Genomic DNA, 13,339 nt, shown 5'->3' on the forward strand with positions numbered 1-13,339 from the left:
GGCTGATAGAATCCTATCAGCCAATCGGAATTCGAGGGACGCCATCTTGGATGACGTCCCTTAAAGGAACCGTCATTCGTCGGGAGACAACGGAAGAAGAGGATGGATCCGCGTCGCCTGCTTCAAGATGGACCCGCTCCGCACCGGATGGAAGAAGATTGAAGATGCCGCTTGGAGAAGATGTTTGCCGGTCCGGATGTCCTCTTCTTGCCGGATAGGAGGAAGACTTTGGAGCCTCTTCTGGACCTCTTCAGCACCGGATGATGGATCGCCAACCCCCGCTTGGGTTGGATGAAGATGTTGGAGCCAGGACGGATCGGTGAACCTGGTATGGTGAAGACAAGGTAGGAAGATCTTCAGGGGCTTAGTGTTAGGTTTATTTAAGGGGGGTTTGGGTTAGATTAGGGGTATGTGGGTGGTGGGTTGTAATGTTGGGGGGGGGGTATGGTATGTTTTTTTTTACAGGCAAAAGAGCTGAAATCCTTGGGGCATGCCCCGCAAAGGGCCCTGTTCAGGGCTGGTAAGGTAAAAGAGCTTGTAACTTTTTTAATTTAGAATAGGGTAGGGAATTTTTTATTTTGGGGGGCTTTGTTATTTTATTAGGGGGCTTAGAGTAGGTGTAATTAGTTTAAAATTGTTGTAATATTTTTCTTATGTTTGTAAATATTTTATTATTTTTTGTAACTTAGTTCTTTTTTATTTTTTGTACTTTAGCTAGTTTATTTAATTGTATTTATTTGTAGCAATTGTGTTTAATTAATTTATTGATAGTGTAGTGTTAGGTTAATTGTAGGTAATTGTAGGTAGTTTATTTAATTAATTTATTGATAGGGTAGTGTTAGGTTTAATTATATCTTAGGTTAGGATTTATTTTACAGGTAAATTTGTTATTATTTTAACTAGGTAGCTATTAAATAGTTCTTAACTATTTAATAGCTATTGTACCTGGTTAAAATAATTACAAAGTTGCCTGTAAAATAAATATTAATCCTAAAATAGCTACAATATAATTATAATTTATATTGTAGCTATATTAGGATTTATTTTACAGGTAAGTATTTAGCTTTAAATAGGAATAAGTTATTTAATAAGAGTTAATTTATTTCGTTAGATGTAAATTATATTTAACTTAGGGGGGTGTTAGTATTAGGGTTAGACTTAGCTTTAGGGGTTAATACATTTATTAGAGTAGCGGTGAGCTCCGGTCGTCAGATTAGGGGTTAATAATTGAAGGTAGGTGTCGGCGATGTTAGGGAGGGCAGATTAGGGGTTAATACTATTTATGATAGGGTTAGTGAGGCGGATTAGGGGTTAATAACTTTATTATAGTAGCGCTCAGGTCCGCTCGGCAGATTAGGGGTTAATAAGTGTAGGCAGGTGTCGGCGACGTTGAGGGGGGCAGATTAGGGGTTAATAAATATAATATAGGGGTCGGCGGTGTTAGGGGCAGCAGATTAGGGGTACATAGGGATAACGTAGGTTGCGGCGGTTTACGGAGCGGCAGATTAGGGGTTAAAAAAAATATGCAGGGGTCAGCGATAGCGGGGGCGGCAGATTAGGGGTTAATAAGTGTAAGGTTTGGGGTGTTTAGACTCGGGGTACATGTTAGAGTGTTAGGTGCAGACGTAGGAAGTGTTTCCCCATAGGAAACAATGGGGCTGCGTTAGGAGCTGAACGCTGCTTTTTTGCAGGTGTTAGGTTTTTTTTCAGCTCAAACAGCCCCATTGTTTCCTATGGGAGAATCGTGCACGAGCACGTTTTTGAGGCCGGCCGCGTCCGTAAGCAACTCTGGTATCGAGAGTTGCATTTGCGGTAAAAATGCTCTACGCTCCCTTTTTGGAGCCTAACGCAGCATTTGTTTAAACTCTCGATACCAGAGTTAAATTTATGGTGCGGCCAGAAAAAAGCCCGCGGAGCGTTAACAGCCCTTTTACCGCCGAACTCCAAATCTAGGCCTTATTGTTTAAAACGAAGCTCCGTTTTTCCATAAAAACAGAATTTATGTTTACCTGATAAATTACTTTCTCCAACGGTGTGTCCGGTCCACGGCGTCATCCTTACTTGTGGGATATTCTCTTCCCCAACAGGAAATGGCAAAGAGCCCAGCAAAGCTGGTCACATGATCCCTCCTAGGCTCCGCCTACCCCAGTCATTCGACCGACGTTAAGGAGGAATATTTGCATAGGAGAAACCATATGGTACCGTGGTGACTGTAGTTAAAAAAAATAAATTATCAGACCTGATTAAAAAACCAGGGCGGGCCGTGGACCGGACACACCGTTGGAGAAAGTAATTTATCAGGTAAACATAAATTCTGTTTTCTCCAACATAGGTGTGTCCGGTCCACGGCGTCATCCTTACTTGTGGGAACCAATACCAAAGCTTTAGGACACGGATGAAGGGAGGGAGCAAATCAGGTCACCTAAATGGAAGGCACCACGGCTTGCAAAACCTTTCTCCCAAAAATAGCCTCAGAAGAAGCAAAAGTATCAAACTTGTAAAATTTGGTAAAAGTGTGCAGTGAAGACCAAGTCGCTGCCCTACATATCTGATCAACAGAAGCCTCGTTCTTGAAGGCCCATGTGGAAGCCACAGCCCTAGTGGAATGAGCTGTGATTCTTTCGGGAGGCTGCCGTCCGGCAGTCTCGTAAGCCAATCTGATGATGCTTTTAATCCAAAAAGAGAGAGAGGTAGAAGTTGCTTTTTGACCTCTCCTTTTACCGGAATAAACAACAAACAAGGAAGATGTTTGTCTAAAATCCTTTGTAGCATCTAAATAGAATTTTAGAGCGCGAACAACATCCAAATTGTGCAACAAACGTTCCTTCTTTGAAACTGGCTTCGGACACAGAGAAGGTACGATAATCTCCTGGTTAATGTTTTTGTTAGAAACAACTTTTGGTAGAAAACCAGGTTTAGTACGTAAAACCACCTTATCTGCATGGAACACCAGATAAGGAGGAGAACACTGCAGAGCAGATAATTCTGAAACTCTTCTGGCAGAAGAAATTGCAACTAAAAACAAAACTTTCCAAGATAATAATTTAATATCAACGGAATGCAAGGGTTCAAACGGAACCCCCTGAAGAACTGAAAGAACTAAATTGAGACTCCAAGGAGGAGTCAAAGGTTTGTAAACAGACTTAATTCTAACCAGAGCCTGAACAAAGGCTTGAACATCTGGCACAGCAGCCAGTTTTTTGTGAAGTAACACTGACAAGGCAGAAATCTGTCCCTTCAGGGAACTTGCAGATAATCCTTTCTCCAATCCTTCTTGAAGGAAGGATAGAATCCTAGGAATCTTAACCTTGTCCCAAGGGAATCCTTTAGATTCACACCAACAGATATATTTTTTCCAAATTTTGTGGTAAATCTTTCTAGTTACAGGCTTTCTGGCCTGAACAAGAGTATCGATAACAGAATCTGAGAACCCTCGCTTCGATAAAATCAAGCGTTCAATCTCCAAGCAGTCAGCTGGAGTGAAACCAGATTCGGATGTTCGAACGGACCCTGAACAAGAAGGTCTCGTCTCAAAGGTAGCTTCCAAGGTGGAGCCGATGACATATTCACCAGATCTGCATACCAAGTCCTGCGTGGCCACGCAGGAGCTATCAAGATCACCGACGCCCTCTCCTGATTGATCCTGGCTACCAGCCTGGGGATGAGAGGAAACGGCGGGAACACATAGGCTAGTTTGAAGGTCCAAGGTGCTACTAGTGCATCCACTAGAGCCGCCTTGGGATCCCTGGATCTGGACCCGTAGCAAGGAACTTTGAAGTTCTGACGAGAGGCCATCAGATCCATGTCTGGAATGCCCCACAGCTGAGTGATTTGGGCAAAGATTTCCGGATGGAGTTCCCACTCCCCCGGATGCAATGTCTGACGACTCAGAAAATCCGCTTCCCAATTTTCCACTCCTGGGATGTGGATAGCAGACAGGTGGCAGGAGTGAGACTCCGCCCATAGAATGATTTTGGTCACTTCTTCCATCGCTAGGGAACTCCTTGTTCCCCCCTGATGGTTGATGTACGCAACAGTTGTCATGTTGTCTGATTGAAACCGTATGAACTTGGCCCTCGCTAGCTGAGGCCAAGCCTGGAGAGCATTGAATATCGCTCTCAGTTCCAGAATATTTATCGGTAGAAGAGATTCTTCCCGAGACCAAAGACCCTGAGCTTTCAGGGATCCCCAGACCGCGCCCCAGCCCATCAGACTGGCGTCGGTCGTGACAATGACCCACTCTGGTCTGCGGAATGTCATCCCTTATGACAGGTTGTCCAGGGACAGCCACCAACGGAGTGAGTCTCTGGTCCTCTGATTTACTTGTATCTTCGGAGACAAGTCTGTATAGTCCCCATTCCACTGACTGAGCATGCACAGTTGTAATGGTCTTAGATGAATGCGCGCAAAAGGAACTATGTCCATTGCCGCTACCATCAACCCGATCACTTCCATGCACTGAACTATGGAAGGAAGAGGAACGGAATGAAGTATTCGACAAGAGTCTAGAAGTTTTGTTTTTCTGGCCTCTGTCAGAAAAATCCTCATTTCTAAGGAGTCTAATATTGTTCCCAAGAAGGGAACCCTTGTTGACGGGGATAGAGAACTCTTTTCCACGTTCACTTTCCATCCGTGAGATCTGAGAAAGGCCAGGACAATGTCCGTGTGAGCCTTTGCTTGAGGAAGGGACGACGCTTGAATCAGAATGTCGTCCAAGTAAGGTACTACAGCAATGCCCCTTGGTCTTAGCACAGCTGGAAGGGACCCTAGTACCTTTGTGAAAATCCTTGGAGCAGTGGCTAATCCGAAAGGAAGCGCCACGAACTGGTAATGTTTGTCCAGGAATGCGAACCTTAGGAACCGATGATGTTCCTTGTGGATAGGAATATGTAGATACGCATCCTTTAAATCCACCGTGGTCATGAATTGACCTTCCTGGATGGAAGGAAGAATAGTTCGAATGGTTTCCATCTTGAACGATGGAACCTTGAGAAACTTGTTTAAGATCTTGAGATCTAAGATTGGTCTGAACGTTCCCTCTTTTTTGGGAACTATGAACAGATTGGAGTAGAACCCCATCCCTTGTTCTCTTAATGGAACAGGATGAATCACTCCCATTTTTGACAGGTCTTCTACACAATGTAAGAATGCCTGTCTTTTTATGTGGTCTGAAGACAACTGAGACCTGTGGAACCTCCCCCTTGGGGGAAGTCCCTTGAATTCCAGAAGATAACCTTGGGAGACTATTTCTAGCGCCCAAGGATCCAGAACATCTCTTGCCCAAGCCTGAGCGAAGAGAGAGAGTCTGCCCCCCACCAGATCCGGTCCCGGATCGGGGGCCAACATTTCATGCAGTCTTGGTAGCAGTGGCAGGTTTCTTGGCCTGCTTTCCCTTGTTCCAGCCTTGCATTGGTCTCCAAGCTGGCTTGGCTTGAGAAGTATTACCCTCTTGCTTAGAGGACGTAGCACCTTGGGCTGGTCCGTTTCTACGAAAGGGACGAAAATTAGGTTTATTTTTTGCCTTGAAAGGCCGATCCTGAGGAAGGGCGTGGCCCTTACCCCCAGTGATATCAGAGAGATAATCTCTTTCAAGTCAGGGCCAAACAGCGTTTTCCCCTTGAAAGGAATGTTAAGTAGCTTGTTCTTGGAAGACGCATCAGCCGACCAAGATTTCAACCAAAGCGCTCTGCGCGCCACAATAGCAAACCCAGAATTCTTAGCCGCTAACCTAGCCAATTGCAAAGTGGCGTCTAGGGTGAAAGAATTAGCCAATTTGAGAGCATTGATTCTGTCCATAATCTCCTCAAAAGGAGGAGAATCACTATCGACCGCCTTTATCAGATCATCGAACCAGAAACATGCGGCTGTAGCGACAGGGACAATGCATGAAATTGGTTGTAGAAGGTAACCTTGCTGAACAAACATCTTTTTAAGCAAACCTTCTAATTTTTTATCCATAGGATCTTTGAAAGCACAACTATCCTCTATGGGTATAGTGGTGCGTTTGTTTAAAGTGGAAACCGCTCCCTCGACCTTGGGGACTGTCTGCCATAAGTCCTTTCTGGGGTCGACCATAGGAAACAATTTTTTAAATATGGGGGGAGGGACGAAAGGAATACCGGGCCTTTCCCATTCTTTATTAACAATGTCCGCCACCCGCTTGGGTATAGGAAAAGCTTCTGGGAGCCCCGGCACCTCTAGGAACTTGTCCATTTTACATAGTTTCTCTGGGATGACCAACTTGTCACAATCATCCAGAGTAGATAATACCTCCTTAAGCAGAATGCGGAGATGTTCCAACTTAAATTTAAATGCAATCACATCAGGTTCAGCCTGTTGAGAAATGTTCCCTGAATCAGTAATTTCTCCCTCAGACAAAACCTCCCTGGCCCCATCAGACTGGGTTAGGGGCCCTTCAGAAATATTATTATCAGCGTCGTCATGCTCTTCAGTATCTAAAACAGAGCAGCCGCGCTTACGCTGACAAGTGTTCATTTTGGCTAAAATGTTTTTGACAGAATTATCCATTACAGCCGTTAATTGTTGCATAGTAAGGAGTATTGGCGCGCTAGATGTACTAGGGGCCTCCTGAGTGGGCAAGACTCGTGTAGACGAAGGAGGGAATGATGCAGTACCATGCTTACTCCCCTCACTTGAGGAATCATCTTGGGCATCATTGTCATTATCACATAAATCACATTTATTTAAATGAATAGGAATTCTGGCTTCCCCACATTCAGAACACAGTCTATCTGGTAGTTCAGACATGTTAAACAGGCATAAACTTGATAACAAAGTACAAAAACGTTTTAAAATAAAACCGTTACTGTCACTTTAAATTTTAAACTGAACACACTTTATTACTGCAATTGCGAAAAAACATGAAGGAATTGTTCAAAATTCACCAAATTTTCACCACAGTGTCTTAAAGCCTTAAAAGTATTGCACACCAAATTTGGAAGCTTTAACCCTTAAAATAACGGAACCTGAGCCGTTTAAAACTTTAACCCCTTTACAGTCCCTGGTATCTGCTTTGCTGAGACCCAACCAAGCCCAAAGGGGAATACGATACCAAATGACGCCTTCAGAAAGTCTTTTCTAAGTATCAGAGCTCCTCTCACAAGCGACTGCATGCCATGCCTCTCAAAAACAAGTGCGCCACACCGGCGCGAAAATGAGGCTCTGCTTATGCTTTGGGAAAGCCCCTAAGGAATAAGGTGTCTAATACAGTGCCTGCCGATATTATTATATCAAAATACCCAGATAAAATGATTCCTCAAGGCTAAATATGTGTTAATAATGAATCGATTTAGCCCAGAAAAAGTCTACAGTCTCAATAAGCCCTTGTGAAGCCCTTATTTACAATCGTAATAAACATGGCTTACCGGATCCCATAGGGAAAATGACAGCTTCCAGCATTACATCGTCTTGTTAGAATGTGTCATACCTCAAGCAGCAAGAGGCTGCACACTGTTCCCCCAACTGAAGTTAATTGCTCTCAACAGTCCTGTGTGGAACAGCCATGGATTTTAGTTACGGTTGCTAAAATCATTTTCCTCATACAAACAGAAATCTTCATCTCTTTTCTGTTTCTGAGTAAATAGTACATACCAGCACTATTTCAAAATAACAAACTCTTGATTGAATAATAAAAACTACAGTTAAACACTAAAAAACTCTAAGCCATCTCCGTGGAGATGTTGCCTGTACAACGGCAAAGAGAATGACTGGGGTAGGCGGAGCCTAGGAGGGATCATGTGACCAGCTTTGCTGGGCTCTTTGCCATTTCCTGTTGGGGAAGAGAATATCCCACAAGTAAGGATGACGCCGTGGACCGGACACACCTATGTTGGAGAAATTATATTTTATTGTATTACGATGACATCACGTCATCCAGCCCACAAATGTGGGCCGTCTAAGGGCTAACCAAACCGCCAATTGTATCTCTTGTTTTTGCATCTCATTTAAATTCACTATCTGTGTTAAACGCATGCACAATACCATCTAATTCCCATCGCATGCGCATATTGCGGCAATCAAGCCGACATCATAGCGAACCTGAAAAAACGCATGCGCATGACGTTGCGCTAACTTGCGCATGCGCAATGCGTCTAAATGTCGCCATCTTACAACTGCAGTTGTCAACACGGATTGGGAATCCGTAAAGTCTGACAAAGGAATGGGTTTGGAAAAATGAATTATTTTAAACGTATATATTTTAAAAACGGTACATATTTAATACAGAATCCACATTAGAAAATGCTTGATTTATATGTATACTCGTGTGTGATTGCCATTTTATTTCTGACTACAGTGTCCCTTTAAAGCTTTTCACACCAGGTAGCCTCATAAGCCTTGTATCTGATCCTTGAAGAGAATCCCTTGAGAAGGGGGATCTGTAATGTCCCTTTAACTTGGCTCCTCCCTTTTCACTCACCAGTCTATTTTACCTCACTTTCCCTAGTAATCTTCGCTTGAATATTCTGGTAATTTTGCCTACAGCTGGATACCTGTCGGTACTACTCTGACTTTGTGTAACATCAAGACTCCTTTTCACCATTTGGTGATCACTACTTTTCAGTTATTTTGCTTATACTACGTCTAAGTTAACCTCTGAACCATTTGGCATCTACCTGGTTCCCTTCTTCTGCAACTACGGACCTTGCCTTGTTTCCTTACGGATCTACTGCGCAGCTTCTACTCTCAGGCCTCTAGTTATCAAGCCGCCAACCTCAAATACGCTGGAATTCCGCAGCGTATTTGTGGCGAGGCTGATTCGCCTAAGTTATCAAGCCCTGCTGCCCGGCAAAAGTAGAATTTTGTGACGTAAGCTTCGATCTGCCGGACTCAGTCCGACACAGATCGATTCTTACGTCACTCCAGATGTTCCGAACACAAGTTCGGCACACTCTGACTACTTTTGCTAGTTATCAAAAAACTAGCAGGTACGCTCGGCACTTTTCCGGCCCAGCGTACCTGGTTTTCAATCCGCCGCCCTGGAGGCGGCGGATCCCATAGGAATCAATGGGAGTCTGACCATAGCCAAAGTTCATGTTCGCTGCTGCCCGACATCCCATTGATTCCTATGGGAGATGTCTGCACCTAACACCCTAACATGTACCCCGAGTCTAAACACCCCTAATCTGTCCCCCCCTACACCGCCGCAACTAAATACATTTATTACCCCCTAAACCGCCGCTCCCGGACCCCGCCGCAACCTACATTATACATATTAACCCCTAATCTGCCGCCCCCTACATTGCCGCAACTAAAGTTATTCCCCGCTAAACCGCGGCTCCCGGACCCCGCCGCAACTATAATAAATATGTTAACCCCTAAACCGCCGCTCCAGGACCCCGCAGCCACCTACATAATACCTATTAACCCCTATCCTGCCCCCCCTACACCGCCGCCACTATAATAAATTTATTAACCCCTATCCTGCCCCCCTACACCGCCGCCACCTATAATACATTTATTAACCCCTATCCTGCCCCCCCTACACCGCCGCCACCTATAATACATTTATTAACCCCTATCCTGCCCCCCATACACCGCCGCCACCTATAATACATTTATTAACCCCTATCCTGCCCCCCCTACACCGCCGCCACTATAATAAAATTATTAACCCCTAAACCTAAGTCTAACCCTAACACCCCCCTAACTTAAATATTAATTAAATACATCTAAATATGATAACTCTTATTAAATAAATTATTCCTATTTAAAACTAAATACTTACCTGTAAAATAAACCCTAAGATAGCTACAATGTAATTAATAATTACATTGTAGCTATTTTAGGATTTATATTTATTTTACAGGTAACTTTGTATTTATTTTAGCTAGTTAGAATAGTTATTAAATAGTTATTAACTATTTAATAACTACCTAGCTAAAAGAAATACAAAATTATCTGTAAAATAAATCCTAACCTAAGTTACAATTAAACCTTACACTACACTATCATTAAATTAATTAAATAAATTACCTACAAATAACTACAATTAAATACAATTAAATAAACTAACTAAAGTACAAAAAATAAAAAAACTAAGGTACAAAAAATAAAAAAACATAATTTATGCTTACCTGATAAATTCCTTTCTTCTGTAGTGTGATCAGTCCACGGGTCATCATTACTTCTGGGATATTACTAGTCCCCAACAGGAAGTGCAAGAGGATTCACCCAGCAGAGCTGCATATAGCTCCTCCCCTCTACGTCACTCCCAGTCATTCGACCAAGGACCAACGAGAAAGGAAAAGCCAAGGGTGAAGTGGTGACTGGAGTATAAATTAAAAAATATTTACCTGCCTTAAAAACAGGGCGGGCCGTGGACTGATCACACTACAGAAGAAAGGAATTTATCAGGTAAGCATAAATTATGTTTTCTTCTGTTAAGTGTGATCAGTCCACGGGTCATCATTACTTCTGGGATACCAATACCAAAGCAAAAGTACACGGATGACGGGAGGGATAGGCAGGCTCTTTATACAGAAGGAACCACTGCCTGAAGAACCTTTCTCCCAAAAATAGCCTCCGATGAAGCAAAAGTGTCAAATTTGTAAAATTTGGAAAAAGTATGAAGCGAAGACCAAGTTGCAGCCTTGCAAATCTGCTCAACAGAGGCCTCATTCTTGAAGGCCCAAGTGGAAGCCACAGCTCTAGTAGAATGAGCTGTAATTCTTTCAGGAGGCTGCTGTCCAGCAGTCTCATAAGCTAAACGAATTATGCTACGAAGCCAAAAAGAAAGAGAGGTAGCAGAAGCTTTTTGACCTCTCCTCTGCCCAGAGTAAACGACAAACAGAGAAGACGTTTGTCGAAATTCCTTAGTTGCCTGTAAGTAAAATTTTAGAGCACGTACTACATCCAGGTTGTGCAGTAGACGTTCCTTCTTCGAAGAAGGATTTGGGCACAAGGAAGGAACAACAATCTCTTGATTGATATTCCTGTTAGTAACTACCTTAGGTAAGAACCCAGGTTTAGTACGCAGAACTACCTTATCCGAATGAAAAATCAAATAAGGAGAATCACAATGTAAGGCTGATAATTCAGATACTCTTCGAGCCGAGGAAATAGCCATTAAAAATAGAACTTTCCAAGATAACAACTTTATATCAATGGAATGAAGGGGTTCAAACGGAACGCCCTGTAAAACATTAAGAACAAGGTTTAAACTCCATGGTGGAGCAACAGTTTTAAACACAGGCTTAATCCTGGCCAAAGCCTGACAAAAAGCCTGGACGTCAGGAACTTCTGACAGACGTTTGTGTAACAGAATGGACAGAGCTGAGATCTGTCCCTTTAATGAACTAGCAGATAAACCCTTTTCTAAACCTTCTTGTAGAAAAGATAATATCCTAGGAATCCTAACCTTACTCCAAGAGTAACCTTTGGATTCACACCAATATAGGTATTTACGCCATATCTTATGGTAAATCTTTCTGGTAACAGGCTTCCTAGCCTGTATTAAGGTATCAATAACTGACTCGGAAAACCCACGTCTTGATAAAATCAAGCGTTCAATTTCCAAGCAGTCAGCTTCAGAGAAGTTAGATTTTGATGTTTGAAGGGACCCTGTATCAGAAGGTCCTGTTTCAGAGGTAGAGACCAAGGTGGACAGGATGACATGTCCACCAGGTCTGCATACCAAGTCCTGCGTGGCCACGCAGGAGCTATTAGAATCACTGATGCTCTCTCTTGTTTGATTCTGGCAATCAATCGAGGAAGCATCGGGAAGGGTGGAAACACGTAAGCCATCCTGAAGTCCCAAGGTGCTGTCAGGGCATCTATCAGGACTGCTCCTGGATCCCTGGATCTGGACCCGTAACGAGGAAGCTTGGCGTTCTGTCGAGACGCCATGAGATCTATCTCTGGTTTGCCCCAACGTCGAAGTATTTGGGCAAAGACCTCCGGATGGAGTTCCCACTCCCCCGTATGAAAAGTCTGACGACTTAAGAAATCCGCCTCCCAGTTCTCCACTCCCGGGATGTGGATTGCTGACAGGTGGCAAGAGTGAGACTCTGCCCAGCGAATTATCTTTGATACTTCCATCATAGCTAGGGAGCTTCTTGTCCCTCCCTGATGGTTGATGTAAGCTACAGTCGTGATGTTGTCCGACTGAAACCTGATGAACCCCCGAGTTGTCAACTGGGGCCAAGCCAGGAGGGCATTGAGAACTGCTCTCAATTCCAGAATGTTTATTGGCAGGAGACTCTCCTCCTGACTCCATTGTCCCTGAGCCTTCAGAGAATTCCAGACGGCACCCCAACCTAGAAGGCTGGCGTCTGTTGTTACAATTGTCCAGTCTGGTCTGCTGAATGGCATCCCCCTGGACAGATGTGGGAAAGCCACCATAGAAGAGAATTTCTGGTCTCTTGATCCAGATTCAGAGAAGGGGATAAGTCTGAGTAATCCCCATTCCACTGACTTAGCATGCACAGTTGCAGTGGTCTGAGGTGTAAGCGTGCAAAGGGTACTATGTCCATTGCCGCTACCATTAAGCCGATTACCTCCATGCATTGAGCCACTGACGGGTGTTGAATGGAATGAAGGGTGCGGCAAGCACTTTGAAGTCTTGTTAGCCTGTCCTCTGTCAGGTAAATCTTCATTTCTACAGAATCTATAAGAGTCCCCAGGAAGGGAACTCTTGTGAGTGGAACGAGTGAACTTTTCTTTTCGTTCACCTTCCATCCATGTGACCTTAGAAATGCCAGTACTAACTCTGTATGAGACTTGGCAGTTTGAAAGCTTGAAGCTTGAATCAGAATGTCGTCTAGGTATGGAGCTACCGAGATTCCCCGTGGTCTTAGTACCGCCAGAAGAGCACCCAGAACCTTTGTGAAGATTCTTGGAGCTGTAGCCAATCCGAATGGAAGAGCCACAAACTGGTAATGCCTGTCTAGGAAGGCAAACCTTAGGTACCGGTAATGATCTTTGTGAATCGGTATGTGAAGGTAGGCATCTTTTAAATCTACAGTGGTCATGTACTGACCCTCTTGGATCATAGGTAAAATTGTCCGAATAGTCTCCATCTTGAACGATGGAACTCTTAGAAATTTGTTTAGGATCTTTAAGTCCAGGATTGGTCTGAAAGTTCCCTCTTTTTTGGGAACCACAAACAGATTTGAGTAAAACCCCTGTCCCTGTTCCGATCGTGGAACAGGATGGATTACTCCCATTAACAAGAGCTCTTGTACGCAGCGTAGAAACGCCTCTTTCTTTGTCTGGATTGTTGACAACCTTGACAGATGAAATCTCTCTCTTGGAGGAGAGTATTTAAAGTCCAGAAGGTATCCCTGAGATATTATCTCTAGCGCCCAGGGATCCTGGACAT

General features: G+C 43.8%; 1 protein-coding gene across 2 annotated transcripts in view; it reads right to left on the reverse strand.

Annotated features, from left to right (window-relative positions):
• CGAS (cyclic GMP-AMP synthase) overlaps window positions 1-13,339 on the reverse strand; it is a 273,184-nt gene that overhangs the window by 47,940 nt on the left and 211,905 nt on the right. The window lies entirely within an intron of this gene.

This window comes from Bombina bombina, chromosome 4, assembly GCF_027579735.1.
Source record: "Bombina bombina isolate aBomBom1 chromosome 4, aBomBom1.pri, whole genome shotgun sequence".
In the NCBI taxonomy this organism is placed as follows: Eukaryota; Metazoa; Chordata; class Amphibia; order Anura; family Bombinatoridae; genus Bombina; species Bombina bombina.